Source organism: Oxyura jamaicensis, chromosome 2, assembly GCF_011077185.1.
Source record: "Oxyura jamaicensis isolate SHBP4307 breed ruddy duck chromosome 2, BPBGC_Ojam_1.0, whole genome shotgun sequence".
In the NCBI taxonomy this organism is placed as follows: Eukaryota; Metazoa; Chordata; class Aves; order Anseriformes; family Anatidae; genus Oxyura; species Oxyura jamaicensis.
In genome coordinates, this window is record NC_048894.1 from 108,244,304 (window position 1) to 108,272,090 (window position 27,787).

The 27,787-nt window shown below is 38.0% G+C and overlaps 1 protein-coding gene across 11 annotated transcripts in view; it reads left to right on the forward strand.

Annotated features, from left to right (window-relative positions):
• Positions 1–27,787, forward strand: part of PTPRM (protein tyrosine phosphatase receptor type M) — a 480,584-nt gene that overhangs the window by 328,363 nt on the left and 124,434 nt on the right. The gene's annotated exons all lie outside the window — the stretch shown is intronic.

Here is a 27,787-nt window from a genome sequence, read left to right on the forward strand (position 1 = left end):
ATGCATAAACATCATGCATTGCCATTACTGGGGTGGATTTAAAAGGAGAGAGAGAGAAAAAATGAGGGCAAGATGAACCATAACTTTCAGTAAGTAAACTATTGTGTTGATACAGTCCTGAGTAATACCATTATATGATTCTTTATTTACCCAAAGACTGCTTCATTCTCTGCTGACAGCAGGTGATGAATGGGAAGGGTTCTTCTGTGAATTTAGCAAAAGGCCTTTCAGAGGCTATTCACCTTTTCTCACTTTCCAGGTACACGGAATACATGGTAGTTTTTGGTTTAGCAAAACATTAGAGATCTTGCTTAATTGTAAAGTGAGATACATTTAAGATTATTTAATCTTGTTGGCCACCAGAAGAAATCAATGATCTAACAGATATGTGTCTTCTTTAAAGCTCAACTTTAAAATTCATAGGAAGCTCGAGGATATTTCCATATAGTTACTGAAGATGAGGTGTTACTTGCATGAGACATACTATAGTACTAGTATTCAGATACATTTGGTAGTTGAATGCTCTTGAAAAGAAAGAATCTGATATGTTTTTATTTAAACATAATACTAAGTTTCTCTTGTTCCTTTTTTAATAGCTCTTCGTACTTTTTAAATAAACATTTTTCAATGAATACGTTGAAAAAGCTTCAAACACTCATGGAATTTATGGGAAAATTAGTGTATGTTTTCTAAGTTGAACACTCAGTAAGCAGAACCATACTTCAAATGAATTAAAGCAACTAAAATTTAAAGCTCTTAGCTCAAATTGCCTGAGACTTCTGAATATATTGAAACTGCTCATTTGCTTTGTAATTCATATTTCATATTACATTATTTGACACTCTACATATAGTGCAATTTTTTTAAACTGTACTTTAAAGCACTGTATTAATGTGAAGGTCAGAAAAAAATCTCTTTTCCGTAGATACAGTAGTTCAAAATTTGTTTCTGTTCCTGAGATGAAAATACCATATTTTCCATGAAATAGGCCTTCAAGAAAACATTCAGTTGGGACCATTTAACCATTTAACCATTGTTTTTAAAACGTAAAACTAGTATAATATAGTAAGTCATAGAGTATGTTGTTGCCATAACAAGTAAGCATATTTAAATTAATATTTTAATGCGATTCATGCCTCAAGGCTAAGTCAAAAACAAAAATTGAAAAAAATGAAACATTAAATGAAGCACTGTTTCATTATTCAAAGAAATTGGAGTATACCGCTTTTTTTTCTCTTCTTTCACTGACAATGGAAAATGTGTGAATTGAAATGTTTCTGTAAGCTTTAGAAACAGGTTTTGTCCACAGTTTTCAACCATAGAGGCTATTAATAGTGGACGGAATAGGGTTTCTTTTTATTCAGGATAATCTTACAGTGTCTTTAAAAAAAGACTTGTGTTTTTGTTAGTGTGATCCAAATGTAGTAACTTTGTGGCTTGGGTACATTGACTCTTCTAAAAAAAATTGTGTGATCTTGACTGTGTGTTGTTTTGCTGGTTGTCTGGAGAAAGAAGGAAGGTAAGAGCCTGGGAAGGAGCAGACAAGATCGGCCCACCATATGAGGAAATATTCTGGACCAAATTCTACACCTGTTTACGCAGCATGCAATTTCACTGAAATTGGTGGAGATCTTAGATGAATGCAGAATTCATTCCAATTTTATTTTTAGCTGAGGAAGTTGGTATGGATTATAAAATGATCTATATTTTGAGAAACATCATTTGAAGTGCTCTGCTATTGCTAATTTACCACTTCTATACTGAGTATCATATTCAAATTTACTGATTAGTCATTGTAAATGCAAGCTGTGACATCCAACCGAACATCTATGCACTGAAATAGTTACTATTGTCTTGTGTGCTGCTTTCCTTATGTGCTGTGGGCTCCTTTTCCCTAGTAGACTGCAATCTCTGCCACTTCAAGATCCATCCTAAATTAAAATTAAAAAAGAAAAACTTGGCAGATGCCTAGTGCTGCTGATGAATCATCAGAGGTGGACCTACAGCTGTGCATATTTGGCAGAGAATTATTTCCATTTTATCTTGTGTTTACTAGTTAGCCAGTCAAGAGACATTACAAAAAAGAAGCTGAGTACTGCTATTAAGAATTATGCTTCTTGTTAATGGGTTTAAGTGCCTCTGCCTGCGCCTTTCCTCCCACTTTTGCTTTCCTGCTCACTGGTGCATTTTTTACCTTTCACCTCAGTCAGGAAGCAGATTTTGTTTTTTGTCTGGCCATAGTTAGTTCTTTATGAATTCTTTTGTTCTTAAGATTAGAGCAAATTTCATAGTGCTCATTAACTCTGCAGCAGGTCTTTTGACTTCCTCATAAATTCCAGGTGGGAAAAAGAAGAATGGAGTCGATGTCATTAGTGACACTTGTAATGACGGGTGTTCACAGTGTGGCAGCCAGCATTGCCATGCCTCTACTTTCTCCCAACACCTTCTTGGATGGGCAAAAGCCCAGCAACATTGGCCAGAGAAGGAAGAATACATTGGTAGTTTGTTGTGTATTCGTGGTTAATGAACTAGACAAGCCTGTTGCTGAGGTGAAAATAAGCAGTGCCATGCTGATCAGTGATCATTATCTTTTATATTCAAGATTTTCATTTATACAAGATTTAGATAGAGGCTCTGTCTGCTTTGGAGATCATTAATCATTATTAGTTAGAAGCTAATATAGCTAAATTCATGCAAATTCAAGCGTGAAGGCAGAGTGTTTCTTCCCTCTGATTTTACTCAAGACACTGGCCTCTGATGGGCAGTTTGGGGAATTCAACTTACCCCAAATTCCAGGTCAGATATTACAGATTGTAACTGTTCATACTGCTTTTGAGAAAAGGCTTCATTGCCTTGCTATGAGTAGTATTTTAACTTTGCAATTAAAATGCAAAGTTTAGAAGGTAGTTTTTGATGTTGTCCCTCAGTTTGAATTTGATATCAAAATGGTATGGCATGGTTATTAATGAAATTAGCTACTTACGCAACAATGGTGCTACACAGCAGTTAGGTGCATAATGTTATTCTATTTTTGTGCCTTATTACAAGTCATTTCAACCTGTGCTAAAGCAGGGAAATAGGAGACAATTATTGCCAAGTATTCCTAGAAAATATTAATCATGTTGGGATCTTAATAGCATCAAATCTAGCTGATGTTGTGTCACCCAGCACTAATCATCTAGTTAGGTGACTTAGCACACGGATGCATCATGGGTACGTCTCCTGTATAGAAATCTCAATCCAGAAGCTTAATACAACATTGAAATATTATTAAAATGGACTGCATAGAATAACAGCTCCTATTGCCTAATACTTTTAATGTGACTCAGAGAGGACAGAACTTTTTCTGCAAGAAAATTAATTCTACAAACATTGAGCTTTTTCATATAAACAAAAATAAAAACGTACCCTCCTTTACATGAGAATTTGATAGTTTGGGGTGCAGTTGATTGACTTGAGCTCACGAGTCTGGAAAAGCATTCTCAGTTATTTCTGTGTCTCTTGCTTTGCCAGCAGATTTCCAGTCCTGGCTTCTGGATCTCTGTACAGGGACTTAACTTGTGGCTCATTTTCCCAGTCTGACTGGGGACAATGCAATTGTCCTAGCACCTGTGGCAGAAGGTTAGCAGATTGGCAAAATGACCCCAGCAATCAGAGTCATAAAATTTTCAGAAAATAAATGTTGCTTAAACTCTTAGCAGTGATTTCTGGATAATTTCAGGAAAGATGTGGTCATAGCGTTTAAAATTTACATATGAATTTGAAAATACTGAGAGATGTTACAAACAGTTTGGTATTCCCAACTGCAGCTGCCTCTGGAACTAGAGTAAGTTCATTCATTTGCATCTTCCAGGTAGAGGAGAAATCTGAACAGAAAAATGGGAATGTGTTTGAACTGCCTGGTGTGTTTGATCTGTTAGACGAAGCCTGTGATCTCTTCTGGATCTTTAAATATGCATAGTTACATAGACTTGTATCATAGAATCATGTAACCCAAAATAAATGTGGATTTCTGTAATTGTCTTGTAGGCTAGACTTAAATTATTTGGGGATATCCCATGAGTTTTGTTGCATCTGGTAAAGTCTATAATGCCAACATGCAGTGCCCAAAATAGCAAGGAAAGAGTTTTACTAAATTGGCATAGCTGAGAAATCCATTAGTGGGCTATGTGCCATATGCTTTGAGTATGGGGGTAAAATATCTACCTTTCATGCAGAGATACTCAGCAATCTCAGAATTAAAATCGTATTTTTAATTAAAATTCACCACATTATTTTTAAAAATATGTCTGAAGTCATTATTTCTTACACTGATTCCTTGTTCCTTCTGATCCTTTTGGATGTGATTGTATTGCAGTATAGCCAAGGCTTATGTTCACATTTCTCCATAGCAAAATTTATAAATAATCCTTAACACTCAGACCACCAGTAAGTAAATCCTTTTTTTTTTATTAGCTCTTTCTGAAGTTTTGTGAGCCCCTCAGGACAATGATCTTACTACATGAAATAGCTTTCTTGAGCTGTGCCAGAGATCAGATTAGCAAAGGTATTCACACAGAGGAATAGCTCTGCTTCAGTTGCCCTTTTGTGGGCATATTTAGATGCTCACTCCAAGTTACTGTTCCAGCACCTACAAGTAGGAAACCCATAGTCATTTCTGAAGTTACCCAGATTCTCAAAACTACATTAGCACAGATGTGTTGAGTGAGAAACCATAACCTGTAATGTGCTGCAAATGTGGATTTTTCAAAATAAATGAGTACTAAAGAGAGAGTGAGGTGAAGTATCAGAAGTGATTAATTGCTATGCTGGTCACACAATCACATTCAGTTACTGTCCTTGTTCCCTCAGTGTCAAGCAGTAAATTTGCAGATGAGCTAAGGGTTTGGAGACTTTTCTGTCCTTAAAGGGGCAGTTTCATTTTCAGTTTACACTGCTTTTTTGGGGAGTTAAAAGACATTTAGTGTGGAGACCAGTATGACTGTAGGAAAAATAAATGCTTATGTAGTCTAGAAATGTCTTGGTTTAATAAAAGGTTTGTCTTGCTTTTCTAAACTAATACACAGGGATTTGAATTGAATGCTGAGAATTTTTTAAGAAATTGTGGATTCCATATACTCTTTGTAGGATAAGCCAGAAAGCCTATCTTTATTATACAGAAAGCTGAGGTATAATACGTAATTCTGGAGGGGAAGAGGGGATAGGGACAGGTATGTGTATTAAAGAAGCTACCCTCTGTATTTGTGCATTTGTATTGCTGTTCCATATTGAGTCGTGTTCAGTTACTGTGACCTGTTTACCAGAGTGGATCATTCCCTCTGTAAAATCTTGCGTTGAATTAATCCTCAATTAGCTTGCTGGTATTTTCGTAGTTTGCTAAAAATTTGGTTCCTAAGTCAGTCATGCTTTCTGTCAACAGCAGTCATTCTAGTTACTGAGATTTTATTGTTAACTTCCATCATTGTTGAAATAGACTTTAAAAGAGGGTATAAGATGAATCATTTTCATTCACTTTGTTTAAGGCTAAAATAGAATCTTCTCTCAGGAAAAAGGTGTGATTCATGCCTTTTTAGCTCTGAAATTGCATTTCTATATACATTAATAGCTAGACACTGACTTCAGATTCTTTCATTTTATCCAAATGGAAAGTAGTTTTTCCCTATTTTAGTGCTAGTATTTATTGTACAAGATGGGTAATGACATTGAAAACTTACTCTCTCTAAACCTAAACCTGCCATTACACTTTGTGTGAATGTAAAAGAGTTAACAGTAAAGAAGATAAACTGCATATTAAAACCAAAACTCACATCATAATTTATGTTGCTAAAGGCCTTTATTTTTTCTTGACGTTAGTTAGACGGAGGTGTTCGTTTTCAAAGTGGTTTAATGAAATACTGAAATGAGCAGAAGGAGATGACTGCAAAAGGATGGGCTACAAGGAACAAGGTTAATGTTGCTTTGCATCTGTCCTGGACTCGATGAGAACCAGCAGCAGAGAAATGCCTAAAGAGAAATGGATAGAATAAATCATTTGGTGAATCTAGCCTAAGACTTATTTGCTCCAGTATAGCACAGACTTAATCACTTCTGCAATAGAGATAAGAACTATAACAAGGTGTTTGTGTCTGTTGAATGATGTCTGCACAGGGCACTGAGGTGTTATAGTCATTAGTGTTGCAATAACTTCTACCGAGTTATTGTATTTTTGTTTGAGCTTCTAATCTGTAGTCTTTCATCTAACCCCTGAATCTCAAGGGAGATTCTTCAGCTGAAATACCTTTTTTGACCCTCCTTGCAAGGAATGTGGCCAGATTAATGCTAATCCATCTCCAGGTAGCATGTGTCAATGTTCTCACTTAATTTCGCAATGAAACTGTTCTTATCTTGGCTCCTGTTCTTTCTTTTCCTCTCCATTTGCTTCCTTGCCTACAGTATTCCATGAGCTCCTTTAAAGTCTACATTTCCAGTTCCCTGGTGTAGAGATCATTGGCCATGTGCTTTCCAGTGTCTAGCAGACCAAAAACATCTTTAATTTCCAAATTTTCTTTCTGTCATTTTTCTTGCTCATTTTTTTTCTGCAATAAAGTGCCTAACTCTGACATGGGGGAATAAGAAACCATGCCTCAGTTAATTTCTTGTGCCACTTCTGGTCACTCTGGCCCTCTGCCTCTGCTTCCATTTGTGAGAGTCTGTGCAGGGATTCTGTCTGATCAGGGTCCTTCCTAATTTCAGAACAATAGCCCACATGCAAAGTAGCTAATGAGATTGAATCATCTGTGAATATGAGACTCACAAAAACAAAGCAGAGAAGGAAACAGAGGGAGCAGGCTGTGCTGTGTGCTTGCAAATCCAGCAAAGCCTGGCATTTCATCAGTTCCAGACACCCTGTTACAAAACAAAGTATTTTTTAAAGATTTATCATAGGTATTAGAATCAAAGCTGTATTTCATTTGCAATTGTGCTAGAAAGGTTTTATTGTTATTACTACTATTATTATTAGACAGTATCTTTTAGTATGTGCTGTAGAGAGAAAACTGTAGGACTGTCTGAAAAATCTTGTATAATTGTGGTTAGTTCACGTGCCAACCTAACAGTAGCAGCAATCCAAATAAAACAAGGTGGTAGCTGGAGCAGAGCAGGGCTTCACAGGGCTTGTGCCAGCAACTATCCACTCCTTTAGAGTACTGAGCTGATGAAACATAAAGAGGCACACTTATTTTTCTTTTTAGCAGCAGAAGCTCTGGACCACTTCTGCTGAGGTTTCTCACACAAATTATGAATCTCGGATCCATCGGTGAGACATTGAACCACATGGCTTGAGGGTATCTAAATTATACTCAGTACACCTACAGAGGGAGTCTGCTTCTCTCCTTGCGCATTCTCTGATTCCTCTGATCATAAGACACAAGTTTGAGGTGCCAGAGACATGAGCCAGCAGTGTGCCCAGGTGGCCAAGAAGGCCAACAGCATTCTAGCTTGTATCAGGAATATTGTAGCCAGCAGGACCGGGGAGGTGATTGTCCCCCTTTACTCTGCTCTGGTGAGGCCCCACCTCAAGTACTGTGTTCAGTTTTGGGCCCCTCACCACAAGAAGGACATGGAAGCCCTGGAACATGTCCAGAGAAGGGCAACAGAGCTGGTGAAGGGCCTGGAACACAAGTCCTGTGAGGAGCGGCTGAGGGAACTGGGGTTGTTTAGTCTGGAGAAGAGGAGGCTCAGGGGAGACCTTATTGCTCTCTGCAACTGCCTGAAAGGGGATCAGCCTCTTATCATAGTTAACTAGCAATAGGACTAAAGGAAATGGCCTCAAGTTGTGCCAGGGGAGTTTCAGGTTGGAAATGAGGAGACATTCCTTCTCAGAAACTCATTGGCCAGGCAAAAAATAGTCAGGCATTGGAACGAGTTGCCCAGGGAGGTGGTGGAGTGACCGTCCCTGGTGGTGTTTAAAGAAAGTTTGGATGTGGTGCTTAGGGGCATGGTTTAGTGGATGACATTGGTCGTAGGGGGATGGTTGGACCAGATGATCTTGGAGGTCTCTTCCAACCTTAATGATTCTGTGATTCTATGATTTTATGATCTCTGGCATGTCTGAAGGAAAGGCAAAGCAAAGCATTCTCTAACCTGTGCATTTCACCATTGTTCAGGAATGAGAGGATCGTGTGGTTTATGGAAATTGTGCAACTCAGCATCTCCCCATGCAAAGTAGCAGTGTGCTTTCCTCCTGTGTGGTGACGTCAGTAGCCAGAAGTACATTTTCCAGTATGGATTTGTACAACGTGGTTGTTCATTTATAATAATGGATGCATATTGGCTGCAGCAAGTTACAGTTAGAGTAGTCTAGACAGGCTTTTACTTAGCTTAAAAATGTGTATTGGGTTATGTTTTAGGTGTAAAGGAATTTATGTTGCAGTTTATGGTCCTGTTTGTCAATTGCCTGTGGAAGGGTCACTTCAAAGGGACTAAGGTTCATGATTTACAGTATATTTTCAAAAGCTGATGAAATACTGAATGCTTGGTATTTATTTTAATAAATACATAATATACTGAATGCTTTGTATGTATTTTAAGGTGAGATTGTAACATATATGGTACCTCACAGAATAGGATCCTGATCCTTAAGCTGTAACATCCAGGTGTTAATGCCAGTAGAACTTTAAGTAAAGTTGAGAACAAGTTACTGACTCTGTATGTCCAGTCCTAGTACAGGTTCACAGCAGGAACGTGATATGCTTTTTCCTGAATAAGATACCACAGTGTCAAGCTGCCTTTTGCTGGAACTCAAAGTACTGTAAACCTCTTTTGAGGCTGGAATACTGGACATTCATAGGATTTTCTTGTCCAGTTCCCTGTCCACAGTGGATTTCATTTCACATGCTTTTTAGATAATACTTCCGTTCTCTTCCTTCCAGCCTATTTTCTTATTCCTCTTTAATTATTCTACTGACCATTTTCTTTTCCATCTCTTTTTTGTAATTCCATTTATTTGTGATATTTACTAAAGGGCTATTGCTTACATAGAATTGCAGAATCACAGAATAGTTTGGGCTGGAACATAGCTGACATCAAATATCACACAGTTCCTAGCACCCCCTGTGCCAGGGACACCTTCCACTACACCAGGTTGCTCAAAATCCCATCCAACCTGGCTTTAAACATTTCCAGGGAAGGGGTATTCCAAGTTCTCTGGATGACCTGTTCCAGTGCCTCACCACCCTCATAGTAAAGAATTTATTCCAAATATCTAATCTAAATCTCCCCTCTTTTAGTTTAAAGCCATTATCTCTTGTCCTATCACTACACTCCCTGAAAAAGTCCCTCCCCATCACTTCTGTAGGCCCCCTTTAGGTATGGGAAGGCTGCTCTAAGGTCTCCCTGGAGCCTTCTCTTCTGCAGACTGAACAACCCCAACTCCCTCAGCCTGTCTTCATAGCAGCAGTGCTCCAGCCCTCTGGTCATCTTTCTGGCCCTCCTCTGGACTTGCTCTATGTCCTTCTTGTGCTGGAGGACCCAGAGCTGAAGGCAGTGCTCCAGGTGGGGTCTCACAAGGGCAGAGTACAGGGAAACAATCACCTCTCTCAGCCTGTTGGCCACACTTATTTTGATGCAGCCCAGGATATGGTTTGCTTTCTGGGATGTAAGCACACATTGCCGGCTCATGTCAAGCTTGTCATCAACCAGCACCCCTGGGTACTTCTCCCCAGAGCTGCTCGCAATCCATACTCTCCTCAGCCTCTATTTGTGCTTGGGATTGCCCCAGCCCACTTGCAATACCTTGCACTTGGCCTTGTTGAACTTCACAAGGTTCAGACAGGCCCTCTTCTTGAGCCTGCCCAGGTCCCTCTGGTTGGCATTCCTCCCCTCCAGTGTGTCAACCACACCACACAGCTTGGTGCCAGCAAACTTGCTGTGTGCACTCAAATTCACTGTCCATGTCACCAACAAAGATGTTAAACAGTGCCAGTCCCTGAACCCTGAGGAGCACCACTTGTTACTGATCTCCACTTGGACATTGAGCCACTGTCTGCAACTCCTTGAGTGCAACCATACAGCCAATTCCTTACCCACCAAGTGGTCCATCCATCAAATTCATGTCTCTCCAATTTAGAGACAAGGCTATCATGGGGGACAGTGCCATATGCTTTGCACAAGTCCAGGTAGATGATGGCAGTTGCTCTTCCCCTATCCACAAGTGCTGTGACCCCATCATAAAAGGCCACCAGATTTATCAGGCATGACCTGCCTTTGGTGAAGCCATGTTGGCTGTCACCAGTCACCTCCTTACTTTCCATGTGCCTTAGCATAGTTTCCAGGAGGATCTGTTCCATGATCTTGCCAGGCACAGAGGTGAGACTGACTGTAGTACCTGTAGTACTCCAGGTCTTCCTTTTTCCCCTTTTTAAAAATGGGGCTTATGTTTCCCCTCTTCCAGCAGTGGGAACATCACCAGACTTCCACAACTTCTCAAATATGATGGACAGTGGCTTAGCAACTACATCTGCCTCAGGATTGGTGGAACATGTTGCTCAGAGGAGCTCTGGACATCCCGTCCCTGGAGATGTTCAACACCAGTTTGGAAGAAGTCCTGGGCAACTTGATCTAGTGGGTGGCATCCCTGCCTATGGCAGGGAGGTTGGAACTGGATGATCTTTAAGGTCCCTTACCAACTTAAGCCATTTTATGATTTTATGATTCTATGATGTAGGTTCCACAGACTAGTGCACCTTTAGGTTTCTTAAGTAGTCTTGAACCTGCTTTTCTCCTACAGTGGGTTTATCATTCTTCCAATCCCTGACTTCTGGTGCCTAGGCTATGTGGCTAGAGCTCTTGCTGATGAAGACTGAGGAAAAAAAGTCACTGAGTACCTCAGCCTTCTCCATATCCCAGGTGACCAAGTCTCCCATTTCTTTTGGGAGAGGACCCAGTTTCCCTAATCTTCGTTTTATCACTGATGTACCAATAGACTTAGATAGACTTAGTCTGCGGGAACATGTAATATGATAAAATTAATAAAAGAGTAAGTTCAGTGTCTAAATGAGTGATTTACGTTGAACACTGTTTCTTTATTTTCATGGGAAAATAGTCAGCTGTTTTCATTTTATCATTTTTTTTTCTTATATAAAATTCATTTTGCTAAGGCTTTAAAAATATTCACATCCAGATTGAAATTTAACATGCGATATTTTACGTTCAAAAAGAAAAATTGTATCTTAAGCTATTGAAAATGATGTCACTGTAGAAATTCCAGTATAACATTAATTATAGGAAGTATACTTGAAGACCCACAGTACTGTGTATTTACTTATGTCAAAACAAGATAATGCTTACTGTATTAAGAATAGCTTTTCATTTTATGATTGCCTGTTGTTTTTTGAATCATAACCTTCACTTGTTTCTTTAATTTAGGAGAAAAAGCCATTAAACATAGAGACTTCCTGAAAGCGTGTGCTGCATGAAAGCTTTAATTAAATCTACAAGTAAAGCTTTAAAAGAACAAGATTCAAATTAATTGCAACAAGGACCATGCATTTATTTCTGTGACAGGCCTTCGTGCGTTAGAGAAAAGGCAATCTGTGTACCCTTATCTGAATTAGTAAACTCAATATCACTTTTCATTACCATGGTAGGTCATTGCCATGCGTCTTCAGTGTGACACTGTTTACATGTTAATGACCTCACAAGTAGAGCCTGTTCCAAACAGTTTGCAGTAGCAGAAAGTTGTAAATCCATGAAGTGGAATAAACTGTCCTCAGCTTTCTGCATCACTGCATCTCGCGAGTTCCCCTCTAGACTGAGTTTCATAATTAGGCAGCAGTATAATTAAGGCAAATTCAGTAAATGCAAATAGGGCAAAAGGATTTATAGCTGATTATGGCTGTTATAGCATACCTGAAATAAATTAATTTCTAAGCTTTGTTATTAGCTGACTTCCATGACATGGAATCCAGAAGTAGAAAGTATTGTTCACAAAAAGTGTTCATAGCTTAAGTCAGCAAGTGGTAGTCCAGGCAGATATATTTAGATTTACTAAGTGCTCAGATATACCCATGGAAAGATTCAGTAGAACATATTGCTTTAGTTGTTAGTGTATGATTGCTTTTGAATTAGATGAGATTTTTAAGATCATAAATATATTTTTCTCCCACTGTATAATGTAATGAAATCAGCATGCTCCCTCAAATCATATCCTTAAAGAAAATGTCATATTTACATCTGGTAATTTGACTAGATATTGGAAAGCTTCACTGCTTCAAAATCTTGGAATGCTAAAACAGACATCAAATGGGTAAAACAAACTGAGCATAACCACTTAAATTTGACAGCCTAAAATATCTAAAACAAGTACCGTTCCGTGGTATCTTGCTATGTGAATTCAAATGTTGAATGTCCTCAATTCCTGTGGACTTCAGCAGAATCTTGCAGAGTCTTGTCCAACATTTGGATGTCTCAGCCTTGCCTTAACAAAAAGCCTACTTGTCACTAGTCATATGCAGCATATACTGGATATTGCAAGACTGGTTCTGTCTGCAACAACCTTGGGAGTTGTTTTGCAGACAAAGAGTAATGGTTTCTACTTTAGTTGCTCACCTAATATGCAAAGCAAGTTTAATTATATGCTGTCCAACCCTCTCTGCTACATATTTTTCCACTTGCTGGTTCTGGATGAAATACATACTTTCTACGTGCAAAGGTTACTAGTAAGTGTACACTGCCCCTGGAAGCATTTATGGCTAATTTTGCCCTAAGCATGCATAATGTAGCTAAGTACTAATTAAAGGTTAAAGAATGGGGATCCGTCTTTTCTCTGCCTGATGAATAGAGGAATGTGTTCTGCATGTGGTCAGATGCATATCCTGCTCTCAGTTGGACAGAATTGCTAGGATGCTGAAAAACCAAACTATATCAGACTACAATTCAAGAGACTCCACATTTTTTTCACAGCACAACAAAGGACTAATAAATAACTGTCTTGTGTAATGAATTAGCTGTTTTATTGTGTTTCATATAAATATGTAATGCTGCAAGGCATGCATGGGTAGAATGTAGTTCTGATTTCATAAGGGACTTTTTTTTCATCCTACATACTGACCTTAAAAAGTTATCTGTGGACAGGTTGTATGTTGTGCTACTAAAGACAAAGGGGCAAGGCAATAAAGCCACCACCAGTATTATAGCCCTTTCTCAGGTCCTACTAATAGGTGGTTAAAGCAGGTTTTGATCACTTCTAAATATTGCCATGACTGCTGCCATGCAGTATAAGAGAAAGAATAGTGATAGAACTACAGCAGCAGATGAAAAATGTGACTGTGCTCATAGTGCTACAATTTACCTAGAATTTCCAGAGAGTTTGTGATCTTAATAATTCTGCAAAACCTTCTTTCCAGAATGAACTAAAAGTTGTGGTTCTTTGAAATCATTATTTCAGAAATCCTGGTGTTTACTTCTTTACTGTGGGCTGCTTCTTGCCATAAAAATGTACTAACAATTGCTTTTTAAATAAGTTTCCAAATAGGTTATGGAAAAAGCATGAGTCTACTCATGCTTTTTGCCAGTAGCTTGGTGATGAGAGCTCTTAAATCTTCGTGTGCCATGTTCTGCACATTTACTAAATTAAGATTGCTATTACTAGCTGCAAAGAAGGGATATCATGACTACTGAAGGTCTGATACCAGAGGGGTAGAGTTCATGCTTCCTTTGCCACCACATGGATTTGAGAAAAAAATAGCTTTTTGTTTCTAAATAGAAAGCCAGCGCTGCCTGAAAATATATGTCATTGGAACATTAGTACCTGAAAATCAGTGATGGAATTGTCACCATTATTATATATGTGACTGGATTAGTCACATATACTTGCAGAACACATATTCTCATATGAGCAGCCTTAGCAAAAGCACCAGGAGAGGTGTAAAGTCTTTTCTCTGATACTATGTGCTTTGATACTTCAGTGGCAGCAGAACTGCCTTTTTTCCCCACCCTAAGAGTAATCAGCACGTGAGCTTTACTGCTTCAACCCTTGTGCATGTGGATTACACTTTGGACAATAAATTATCATTATTTAAAGCCCAGGAACCACAATGGTATGTTCTTTGGATAAAGCTATGAAAACACTACAACAGAATAATACAATAATTTAGCATCTCATGATTTTCAGAAAAGCATAAATAAAATAATTTAGCACACTATACCACTTAGAGTATAATCATTTTCTGTCTGATTAGAAGAAGTCAGATAGCCATAGGGTGACAATAAGATAGAAAAGGTCGTATGATTAAATTAGCTGCATTCACACAGGCATTACTTACAAAGGATTTTTGCTATGATTAAAGAAGACCAACAGTAAGTCAAGTAAATAAGATCAAGTTAGTGACCCTCAGAAATGGAAATTAACCTCGAAAATAAATAAAAGGTTACTGCCCACTACAAGCACTCCAAGATATGCTACTCGTGGTTAATCACATCTTTCACATTCACCTATGGACTCTGTGTGTGGCTGCCATTCTGACTATTTACAGAGGGTTGCACATCTTTAATACAGACTCCAAATATAAAAACTTATTTTCTATTTCCTTTTAACTCATGCTGCTTTTTAGTTAACAGAAGAAATGACTACTGCAGTCCTAGTGCTCATCCCATTTAATAGCCTATCAAATTCGTCATGGTTTTCGTATTTTCTTGTAAACATTCATCTGAGCAATTCTGCATCCCTTAGTCTCCTGTAGGTGTTTCCAATCTCTACATTATTGTCTCATGGGTTAAAAATATTAACAGTTTGACGTTTTTGTCACATGATTCTACCTTTTTAATGTTTATTTTTTATTTTGTGCAGATTCTTGGGAGCCTAGTTGTCTTTGTGTGTCTTGACAGAGTCCAATGAAAATCTGCACAAAGCTCATAGTGTAGGATTTTCATAATACATCTTTTGCATTTGAAGCATTGAGAATCTAGACTATCTTAGTCAAATCATTTTGTTTTCTCAGAGGCTTTTCTTAGAGGAAATGCAGTGGTCCAGAAAGTTGTAAAACATTGTAAAGAATCACTCCATGTTATTTTGGGACCTGTGAATTTGCTGTGAATGCAAAACTGCTCTTTCATTCTCTGAGATCCAAGAAATGCATATAACTTGGATTAACTAACAAGGAAGGAAAACACAGCAGGAAATATTACTGTCCTGGTTCAGGATTGCTGATTAGTCTCTAAAAATTCGACATTCAATTGGCCTGTCTTCATCTTCCCTGTATCTCATTAGCTTCCACAGTGCCTGTGATCTAGGATTTTTGTGTTGTGGTCTTCTCTGTAAATATTCATGCAGATCCTATCTGTCGGTGACAAAAAGGATCTCCATGCATATTAGCCATTGGCTGTCATTTTAGTAACTTTTATGTGCTTACTTTCAATTTAGCGTTGAGAAATGTCTGCTTTGCAAATGTTAAGTGGGCCATGGCAGAATTGCTTTGCCTTTCTGAGGAAAGATAGTGACATGGTGTTTCATTTTTTGTTGCATATTTTGCTGTCAGATACTTACCAGATAGTAGATCAGACAGACTAGGCTGCATATTTAAGAGATGCATAGTTACAAGGAAATAAGAAGTAGAAGATTATTCAGGATTTGTACATTTTGGAGGGGCATCATCCACTCAAGACTGAATAATCCCTGAGAAATTGGATTCAGATAAATAAACCTCTATCACTTGCTACTTTGTCATTTTCAGCCAACAAAATGTTAATGCCATGGTTCCTCCTGCTCTCTGCAAGCTGTTGTTTTATTGCGTTACATCCTACAGTGATAGTCACCTTTAAAGAAAAAATCTTATCTTTCCACGTGGGTCCAAGGTCAGTAAGAAGGAGAATACTAGTTTGTGTCATGTGCATGCAAGTCATTGCTCAGGAATGAAACATTATAGGAGAGACGGAATAGATCAGCAAGTGTCCTGAAAGTTCAGATACGGTTAGTTTGCCCTTGCTTTAGCTAGTGAGCATGATTTGACAGCTGTACTTTGTAGTTTCTTCCTTCTGGAGCATGTGATCATGCTTTGATAGCAACCCTTAATCTATTATTAATGCAGTTGTATGTAGATCAAAATGAAAGATCCTTAGTCACATCAGAAAGTAATGCAAGTCTATTTTTATACCATTTGAGGATGTATCTGAAGTGAAGGAAATCAAATGCTGGAGTACTAGTGTCAGGTATTTCTGCTCCTCTATGCAAGCTGTAATATTAATCTCTGTAGGTGTGCGTATACATGTGCACTGCACAATAAACCTCTTTTTTTTTTTTTTTTTTTTTTTTTTTTTTTTTCACCAAGAGCTAGTAAATAAATGCCTCCTATGAGTCTTTCCCATTTGTTGATTCCGAGCTGTGGCTTTTTTACAAGCTTTGAAGAACAAAATTTGAGACTTATTTGGGTGCAGTCTTACTAAAAATCTAAGTGCTAGCATTTTGATCATAACACTTAGACACCAGCTTTCAAAATTAAAGGGGTTAGTTTAGTTCTGCAACTTTCTCCAATAGCATCATTATTGCAGGTTAATGTAAATGTAATATGGTTTGGGTTATGTTCACTTTCCCATTCTGAAATGAGATTTTTGTGGGCTTAAGCCAATGTGACATGCTGTAAGATTTTACTGCAGAAGGGCACTTGGCCTGCTATTGAGCTCATCTTGGAAAAGGCTTTCCCTTTTCTTTTATTCATACTCCTTTTAGCTCAGGTAATATCTGCATGTATGATCATTAAAAAACAAGCTGTTCAGCTCTTGACATTGCTGAAAATTTGGAAGCCCATGCTGGGGTACTTCAGGGATTTTAATTCTGCTTGTGACAAGTCTCAAGACATAAGGTATTTACAGTTTACCAGCTTTGTTGCAAAGACACCTGAAACAGCATGTAGTCACTGACAGTAAAACATAAGACAAATGGGTGTGAATAGGTAAGAGCCAGTGGGCCATATCATGTCAGTGACATTTTGCTGTCTTCCTGGAAGGCCAGTGTGTCCTCAGCCACCGGGTCCCTCCTACAAGAACTCCATTGACCAAGTGGACGTTGCCATACATCCTTGTTTTTTGAGTATCTTGGTTAACATGTATCTGCAGTGTACACCAGGTTATCAAGGCCCGTGGGCTCTGGGATGACCTCCCTCAGTTCCACCTGAGAGTCAGGGCATGCACCTGGAGGATAGAGCTAATGAGCACTGCTGGGTTTCTCAGTTTAGCCATGTGCTGAGAGATCGCTCTATGCTTTATCAAGGGAAGAATGTGCCCCAAAAGGAAACAACTAGGGGAAATAACTGTCCCAGGAGGCAAAGCAGATAAATATATATATGTGTGTGTATCTGTGGTAGTTCTTTCAGTGGAAGGAAAAGCATTTAAAATCCTCAGCTGACAGTGCCTCAGATGCTGGCAGATTTCCCTCACAGCACAACACCCACAAGTATCCATTTTACAGGGGATATAATTAGCTAGTAGCACATGGACTGTAATTTTTGGTGATACAGTAGTAAAGGTATGCTGTGTAAGGAAAAGTAACCGAGATCCTTCTCCTCTCAGGCATGATAACCCACTCACCTTCTCACAAATTCTCACAGAGGTACGTGCTTGTCTAGGACAGCTGAAGTGGAGATGGGTACAGCAAGAACCTGCTACATGTTGTGGCTTGCCATAAGTTCCTCTTTTTTCTTACAGCAAAAAGCTTTGAAGAGGTACCCAGAAGCTTCAGGAGGGTGCAAATTAGAAGTTGCAGCTCTTGGTGTTTTTGTCTGTAATGAAATGCAAGAGGACATTTTTTTATTTTCTGCCTTTGCAAATCTAAGGGTATGGGACAGGCTGTTGTGGTCCCTTCACCATCTAGTCAGCTCCACCACAAGACAGGGTCATATATTTTATTTTATTGCAAATACTGGAAAGTTTCCTGCAGTAGCTAATTTACCAGTGAAATGTAGATATTTAAACATGTCAGCTGCATTTTTTTTCTTCCTATATGCATCTTGTAGTTTTACAGATGGCAGTTTTACACTTATATCTAATAGCTATTAAAATTTTCCTGTGCCTTATTTCTTTTGAATGTCTCTTTACCAAGCCTGTTAGCTTTTCATTTCTGAAGCTAAAAATAAATGTTTATAGAGAAATCAGAAGAGATTGAAATTACGGGTTGATTCACAAATAGAAAAGAGAAATTACACAGCTTTCATTAATTATTCCATGGATATTTTGCTTGTGGGAGTGGTATATTGAGCATCTTTTTTTTTTTTTTTTCAATCCTGAAGAAAGTTAAGTAGCTGAGAACATGGGATTAAAGAGAAAGAAGGGAAAGTTGCACATTGCATTTAATCATAAGAAATATCACTCACTGTATTACACTGAAAGAGGGATTGCATATCCACAGCTGGAATTTTTGCCACCCTTCATTGTAGCAGCAGCAGCTGCCATTTTTCTATTCCATAGCATTAAACCAACCCATAATTTTGTAGCAAGTTCTGCCAGAAATGTGCATGTGAATACTGATATTCTATAGTCAACCAGGCCTCTAAATCTTTGTATATTTCTGGACAGCATGCAGAATGTAAAAGGAAATGGCATTTTCATGTTGATGTGGAACAGTAACAGTACAAAGTCATGTTCTTGTGACATTTTCAGGTGGCAAACGAGTTAATGAGAAGTAAGAAAGATGAGTAGTTCCCACGTAAGTAACAACACAGCCATAAGGAAAGCAAAAAGCACTGTATTTTAGTCCTTTCAGTGATCCTACTGTTGAAGATGTTCATTTTCAGAAAACGCCTTTTTCATATCATTATTTCGTTACACATGACAATAAGGTTAAAAGTGTGATGTATGAATCAGCTTCTGGAAGTTAAGTTGATGTAGCACTATAAAAGGCTGCATTTCAGCAACAAATTCCGCTGAGGATTTTAAAAAGAATGAAGTTTTGCAAAGAACATCTGAGGCAAAGCTAGAAGCGGAGTTCTGCATCTCAGTCTACTATTCATATAAAAAAATATTTGAGCCAACCATGTCACTCAGCCTTCAGCAGTTGAATGCTTGCCTTTCTGTTTATTTTTAATGTATGTGTGGCTTGCAGATGATGCAGTTCATGTGTTCAGTGTTCAATCTTCATCCAAATATAAGAGCATTTACTCCAGAGACAGAAAATTCTTGACTATTAATGCTGTACCTAACTATTATTTATGAAGGTTCTTCCTTATCACTCCTTTCAAATAGGTGCAGCACTATTTCAGGCATCTAATGATTATTCTCACATATGCAATTATGCCAAACAGATCTAAGATAAACAAATCAGAACTGCAAACGAACCTAGCATTCAGCCAGCTCTTCAGCAGGTTACTCTTAGTGAAGAAACAGACCATCTTTCTAAAGAGACATGTTAAATTGCAGAAAAGCTGAATCCAGCTAGAACAAGTTACTAAGAGAAGCAACCTACCGTGGCGATTTTGTAGTACTGGTTTGTTTTGACACCAACTATTTTTCTCTTGATAACTGTCAGTGAATTCACGTTCACCTGGTATTTTCTCTCATTATACAGCTGGCACTTAAAAAGCTATACAGTCAGGTGGCTGTATCTCATCCTCTGACTATACTTAGTCCTCATTGCTTACCCTTTTTGTTTGCTAAACACCTCACTTTACTTTGCAGACATTCACAGTACTTGGTGGTGTTGTAAGGCTGAAGTATGTTTTCACAGAGATTATTTTTTCCATTGCTTGGAAAACAGCTAATTGTTTGAAGACCAGTTGTGTAAATGACACTTTCACATCAAATATATTTGTATTTTCATGTCAGCCAAGTGGAAACTGAATTTTTAATACAGTATTTTATTGTGGGGTTGAATGCCAGCAGATGTATAACAAAAAGAAGAGGACATTAAAATAAATCGTTGTACAATGTTTCATAAAGTTACATAATTCCAACAGCCAACACCTGCCCTTTTAACAAGTAGCATAGCAAAGAGCGGGATACTTTCAATGCACTCTGTTATGAACTACAAGGGCATAATATGGTGGAACAAAATATACACAAACTACTTTATGAATAGGAACTCCTTGACTTGTCTCAAGTAGCAACGGTTACTTGTTAGGTGTTATTTATTTACTGTTATTTTAACAGAGGAGTGATTTCTTGCCTACGCATTCTGAAAATAACATAGGCAAGGACTTCTGCAACTGATAGGTCACCACATTTCCCATCTGATGAGAGTCAATGTGGAACACCATTCTATGACCAAACCTTTCTTTCACTTCATTTAAAATATTTATTTTGTGGAAATAGGACTCTCCTACACCATACAATGCTAATGGCATGTACTTAAAGTGAAGTGGTGCAGAAAGCCACCGTAATCAAATTCTTTTCTCTCATTGGTGCTAAAAGGAATGGTAAACTTGTACAATCTATCTGTTTCTTCCTACTGTACTTGAGTGCATTATCAACCCAGGTAGATGAAGATCCTGTTTTTGGAAAAAAATATCCTCAGTAAAATTCTTATCTTTGCCTATATTAAAAATACTTGGTTTGAGTTGAGGCAGAACAAAACAGAATGTCTTAGTAGGATATTTGTAGTAAATAGAATATTTACTGTGGATTTTTTCTGAGCATTTTTCTCCCCGGCACTGAGAAACCATCTTTATACAAATTCCAGCCAAACATCCAGACCTCCATAGAGGAACAGTGAAACTTGTGATAAGCTTTCTTAGAATTCTTCATTTATGTGTAGCCATTTCTATAAAGTTTTTGGACTTTCCCAAAGAATATTCTGAATGCCAGTGTTTCAGTGAACCATCCCCAAAGCAGGTGTTTTGCACAGAGTCAGTCCCTTTGAATCAGAAAATAATGAAAGTCATTTTGTCATAATTAACAGAGCAAGATCTATTGCACTGAACATTGCATTAAGACTTGGTATGATAGTTAGTTACCCGTCTTCTCAATATTTCTGTTACATCCACAATAAAGTCAGAAAGTAATATTAGGCAATACCAATCATATAGACAACATTAGAAAACATAGGATTCAACTATAGCAGGCAAGATGGTCTTTACTGGTTGTTTATTTTAGAACATAACCATTTAAGTAGTATACGTATATATTAATTTCTTCAGTCCTTCCATGTTTAAATACATATCACCAGCACAGAGAAATGAATTCAAGGTCTTCCACTCTTGCCTTCTGACTGACTTACTTCATGCTAAAATTGCAACATGTGTAAATAGGTGTTGAATTCAATACATCTTGAGAGGGCATTTTAAAGAAAATAAATCATAGTATGTACATGGTCTTTTTTAAACTTCATGATGAGAGACTTATTGTTGAACTGGAGATAGCTAGAACTTCGAGGCAGCCACTTGTGGCAACTGATAATAATATAAAAACATAATTCTTGTTGAGCCTGAAGGTGCTACTGGTCATTGCTCTGAAACCTTTGTTTTTATTTGTAGAAGAAAATTATGCTCAGAAGGTGCTCCAGGGCATATTTTACTCTCTATTGGATGTTGATATGCTCATAAAAGTGCAATTTACATTGTGATATAGTAATATGTTAATGCCGAGTTCATAAGATTAATCGGGCCACATGCTGTCTTGTGATTCTTCTAATACAGTTTTGAGTAACATCAGCATTTTCATGCTTTTAATTTGCAAATGACCCTTGTACGGCAATACATTATGTAAGAGACATCTCACAAGAAGGAATTCTCAGGGTCCATCTTCCAGACTGTGCTGCAGATTCCCTGCGTCTTTACCTGCCTCTGCAGTTCACCCCCAAGCTGCTATAAATTTATTAAAGAGGCACATGCTAAGACTTTTAAAAAATGAAGAATTTTGAATAAAATAAAACAAAACATGTAACTCAATTAACTTTCTTTTACATAAATCATGAATTTAGGCATGCTTTTGACCATCTCTTTAGTTACATGAGAGCCCATTTTCCATTTTATATCAGAGTCCACACTTTGTAAACCAGCACTTGATATTTTGTTCAATATTAAACCTCAGAATGCTGAAAAAATAGTTGCTTACTACTGCAGCTCATGTAAATGGGTAAAAATATGAAAATAATAAATTGAAAAAATAAAATAGCTTCTGTACATGTTACCTATTTAAAATAGGGAATGTAACTTCACTGGAGAAAAAATAGCTTCATGGGAGACATTTTATTTTATTTTGGGTTTTCTGTTATTTGCCGATCACAAAGTCCATTTCAGCATTGTAAAATTCCCTCCCAAATACTTCAAGACAAACTTAAGGTTAAAAATAAATATACTTTAAACAAAGAAGAACGTCATTATAATGTTGCTATTAAAGACAAAATAAAACTGCAAAGGCCAGGTTCACTAGTACACTCCAACTGCTTTGGCATACTTTTCAGATTCAATTCAGCCATTAACTGGACTTAACTATCCAGTTAAGTCAATTTTATGGCTGTTTTCCACTACTAGAGAAGAAAAATGCAGTGAGAATGTATTGATCCAGCAGATATAAGTAAGATATCTGAGAGGTAAAGCCTTTATGAGCAGCCTCTGCTGTGATTCTCTTTGTGACTCTTTTTCCACTGCTCAGAGGAGGTGTTTTTTTTTTCTAGGATCGTTCCAGTCTATTCCTGAGGAGTAAGAGGGGAACTGTCTCCTTGATCCCTGGAGAAAAATAACTAGTTTAGTCGAGAAAGGTGTAAATCGTACTCAGCGTATATCACAAATCCACTTCAGCTCCTCAATGTAGGCACAACACTCTGAAAGTAGGACCAAACTGCAAAGACTGAGCTTTTGTAAGCACATTTTAGAGCTTTGCTCTGTTCTCTTGTGGCTGAATTCAGTCTTGAGTGTACATTTTACAGTATTACTAAATCACCAACACCTTTCACTCATTCTCAGGCAAAAGTATTGAAAGAGACCTGAGGTTGTACAACTCTTGGTGTAAGTCAGGGATGACTGGAAATCTATGATTTTCAGCCATATGTACCTCATGATGGGGAAATATTTATTTATTTATTTATTTATTTATTTGATGTTAAGGGTATAATAGATTATATCCTAATGTGATACAATATCTGTTCTAAGAATATGAATATAGCCTCTTGTCCTTAGGCAAGCTGTGGGTTAGATGCAGGAGTACAGAACACACTTGGTGTCCAGACACCAGACATGGTGAATTACTACATCATGCAACCTCCTTGTGCAAAAAAATGAACTAAATTCAAACCTTGTTTGTGGTCAGTATTGCTCAACTTACACCTTGTTTATGTCTGCTACTGTCATTAGAAATGTATGTCTGTCATGAATCAGCCATGTTTCTGCTGAAAATTTTCACAGAGGGCCGTACTCGCTAAGTTCTTAGTGCAAGTCTTGTGTTTCGGATAAATCATACAAGAACTGTAGGTAGCATCTGCCCATGCTCATTAAAGATACTCTATTTAATCAACATGGACAGCCCCATTTAACCCAAATGCTCTTCACTTAGTTTCTAGTTTTAATTGGATCCAGCTGTAAGATTCAGTGACAATGAGTGAAATCTCAGTAGCAAGCTAAAGGTTTAGCATGTTATATGGATTCTACCTTTGTTGTGATCCTTAGTTGTGTGGTAGCAAGGTTTGGCCCATTTGGGTGTGTTTTTTTTTCCTGGTTGAACTGCCAAAAAAAAATAACTTAAAAGTGTAAAAACTTAGTTAAAATACATCAGATTTACATAATTACTTAATAGTCAAATACTGGTCCTCAATCCAGTTCCAGCAGATAAATGTACAATTAATCTATCCACAAATATTGTGTATACAGAAAACTGTATCTTGCATCCTGATATGGATATCTTGCTTTGCCAAGTTGCACAAAACCACATGAACAATGTCATACATTAATATCTTCTCCTGCTTTTTTGATTATCACAGCACATGAATTTCTAAGAATGTAGGATCCTCAGTTTGGAAGGCTCATCAAGTCTAATCACTTTCTCAATAAAAAAGTCATAAAATTACTTTCATGAATTTATACTTAATGCTTCCTCCATTTTAAGGTTGCTCCATACGTTAGCTCCTTTTGTGCTGGAAATACTTCCAAGGCATAGAGTTCATTCATAGACAATTTTTCTTGTGCCAGCTTTGGCCTCCAATTTATGTGGTTCTTTTTATTTCAGAAGTATTAGTTATATAAGGCATATATATAGTCCTGCCTAGCTGTAGATGGACTTAAAGTCTCTATCCACATATCTGCATGCATCCCATGTGGAACTTGTGTCCTCATTAGTCCATGTTTGTCCTCTTTTAAAATACTCCACTATTAAATTAGGTATCAATTCTAGATAACCCAGAAGCCTTTTTTGTACCTGATCCATTTAATTTTGGATCGGTTAATTTTTTCTTTACAATGGCAAACGAGGAATCCACATAAAGTCTTGTCAGGGCCTCATACCCTGGCATTAATACTTACCTGTCTCTGGATAAGTCTGTCCTATTAAAACACAGAACTGAATTTCCTTTTTTTAAGGCGGCATCATATTGATGGCTCATAATAATATTGTTATAAATAATACATCTAGGTCTTTTACTTCCTCTGTCATTTCCATATTATGTGCTCTCAGCTTTTACCAGAAATTCTTGATATTGACATTAAGTGTGTAACTTCGTAACAAATCATAGGACTTAGAATAGACAGGAAAAAGTATCTTCCACTTGAGGTCCAGGACCTGCACAGCCTGTGCTAAAACACCTGTCTCTGCCAAAACCTTTCTGGGTGTCCTGGGACAGGTCAGGCTTTCTGTGACTCTGTAGAGAATGTGATCATGCAATCACAGAATCCATGAATGGCTTGGCTTGGAAAGGACCTTAAAGACCATCCAGTTCCTACCCTCTTTCCATGAGCAGGCACACCTCCCACTAAGTCAGGTTGCCCAAAGCCCCATCCAACCTGGCCTTGAACACTTCCAGGGATGGGGCATCCACAGCTTCTCTGGGCAGCCTGTACCAGTGCCTCACCACCCTCTGAGTGAAGAATTTCCTCCTAACATCTAACCTAAAATTCCCCGCTCAGTTTAAAACCATTTCCCTTTGTCCTATCATTATCTGCCCTAGTAAGAAGTTGCTCTCCATCTTTTTTATAAGCCCCCTATAAGTACTGAAAGGCCACCATGAGGTCTTCCCAGAGACTTCTCTTCCCCAGGCTGAACATCCCCAGCTCTTTCAGCCTGTCTTCATAGGAGAGGTGCCCTTTGACATTCCTCATGGCCCTCCTCTGGACCTGCTCTAACAGCCCCATGTCCTTCTTGTGCTGGGGGCCCCAGACCTGGATGCAGCACTCCAGGTGGGGCCTCACAAGGGCAGAGCAGAGGGGGACAGTCACCTCCCTCCACCTGCTGCCCACCCCTCTGGTGATGCAGCCCTGGACGCAGTTGGCCTTCTGGGCTGCAAGAGCTCACTGCTGGCTCATGTCGAGATTTTCATCCACCAGAACCCCCGAGTCCTTCTCTGCAGGGCTGCTCTCAGTGAGATCATCTCCCAGTCAATACTCATGCCTCAGATGCAACCCAGGTGCAGCACCTTGCACTGGGACTTGTTGAACCTCATTAGGTTTGCGTGGGCCCACTTCCCCGACCTGTCTGGGTGGAGATGGCATCCCTTTGGATGATGGAGATGCCCCTTTGGATGGCATCCCTTCCTTCTGGTGTATATTCTGTTGTGATACTCTACATCAAAGCCCAGTGGAAAGGTATATATATTTTATCTTCTTAGCATTAGTCAGATGGAGTGTTGGTTGAAACAACAGTATCAACACAATTACTGTTCTTCACAAAATAATTCCCTTTAGCTCTGAGTTATTACCACGAGCTTAAGTTACTACATAACTCACCAAACAAATCAATTATACGAGAATAATAATTTGAGCCATTCAACGCAACATTTGTTCTCTGTTCATGATTTACTCTTCTTATGCCATTTCTTCCTGGACTCCATGCTGAAAGGAGTTTCTTGAACTAAGACTATGTTCATATCTTACGATCATGGATACATGAGCATAAATGCCTGTCAGAAAGAATGACTGACATGAATGAAGGTATGGAAATGGAAATTACTTCTGTAAGTTGGAAGCAAAATTCAAAACTCTTGATGCAGCCAAGCTGGAGGAAGCAAATGATCCATCTTCTCAAATTCTGAAAGAACTGTCACATGAAATGACAGGTCCATGAGCAAAAGTCTTTAATAGAGCTATTGAGTCAGAGTGGTTTTGTATGACTGGAGAATATTGAATATAGTGCCCATCTTCAAAAAAATAAAAATAAAAATTGCATGAGCAACTGCTGACTCAGATAATCTCACTTTTATTCAAGGCTTTGTTACAGATTTTGAAGAAAATAATTTGGACATGTGGTTAAATAAGATATAAATAGGATCACAGAGAAAAAAAAAATACCAAGGTTGCTCACGTCAAAATAAGTGGGATATTTTTACATCATAATATAAATGATCTACACAGTGGGAATTCAGTTGGTTAGTCTCTCTAGAATTCAGTAAGACAAAAGGGGCAGTGTCATTTGGAAGTGTATTAGTTGAACTAGATGAAATGGAAATTATTACAGGAATTGTAAAACACGTAAAGGAGAGATTGTAATGGTTGGTTACGTTAGAGACAAAAGCTCCTTTTTGACAGAGGGGTTTTTCAGGTGTCTGTCTAAAGACTGATCATTTCTGATTTGCCAGTACTAACTGGGTCACAAAATAGAAGTATTCTAATGAAGTTTACTGATGATTTAGCAAGCAGTATAAGTGTATTGGAGGACTGAGAAATGATGTGAACTGGGGACTTTGGGTACAAAAGCACTGGGAAGAGAATGTTGGAGTTCAGTAGTAGAAATTACAAGATCTTATATTCGGTGCCTTTCAGCATATTAATTGCTAGCTAAGAGACCAAGAGGTGGCCTGGTATGATGGTTGGCAACATTATGCATTGGTCCCTGGTTCCTGGGGACTATAATCAGTGTTTATGCAGCCCTAGGTCTTTACTTGGACAACGAGATTTCACAGTAAAGAGGAGAGTAAGTCGTAACTGGTTCATTTAAGCAAGTCACACTGATTCCATCTTTAATTTAGCCTACATGTCGTTTTCTTCCAGATAGTCTCATTTATTTCTGCTCTCTGTACATACAATCCTGTGTTAATCTAATGCTAAGTAAAAGATAGATATTTTGACAGCAGAAAATAATCGTTTATCTCTGTGTGTGCTTTGCTGTATTTAGATTACTCCTTTGAACTGCCTGAAGTCATTACAACACAATGTAAGCAAGAATAGAATAGATCCCTGAATGGTATAGTGCATGTACTGAAAGCATCTTGTGTGATCAAAATATCTTTGCATTAAAGCAACTGAGGTTTCTGCTAGCATTGCTGATGTGATAAATAGGCAACTAATTAAATGTTCTAAATTACATGGAACACACCTTTAATGACTGAAATGCAGTCTTGCCATATTTAGTTCCTTGCAGATTGTTAAAAATTGTGTTTTCAAGCCCAACCTTCGTTATATACATATAGGAGTGACTTTTTTATTTCTTGGCTTAACTGTCTATGAATTTGTTATTAGTAAAACACACTGTCATGAAAATAGGTGAAGAAAGACACTGAGGAAATCTAGTGGCTTGTACTGAAGTTGAAAGTATCCTTCTCAGATTATTTTGCAATCATCTCTTTAGAATAGAGACACTTGTCGAAGATATAAGAAAAGAGGGTACAAAAAAAAAAAATGGAAAAAAAAAAAACAAAACAAAACAAACAAAAAAAAACCTTCAAAATCTTCAGACAGTCTCTCTACTTATT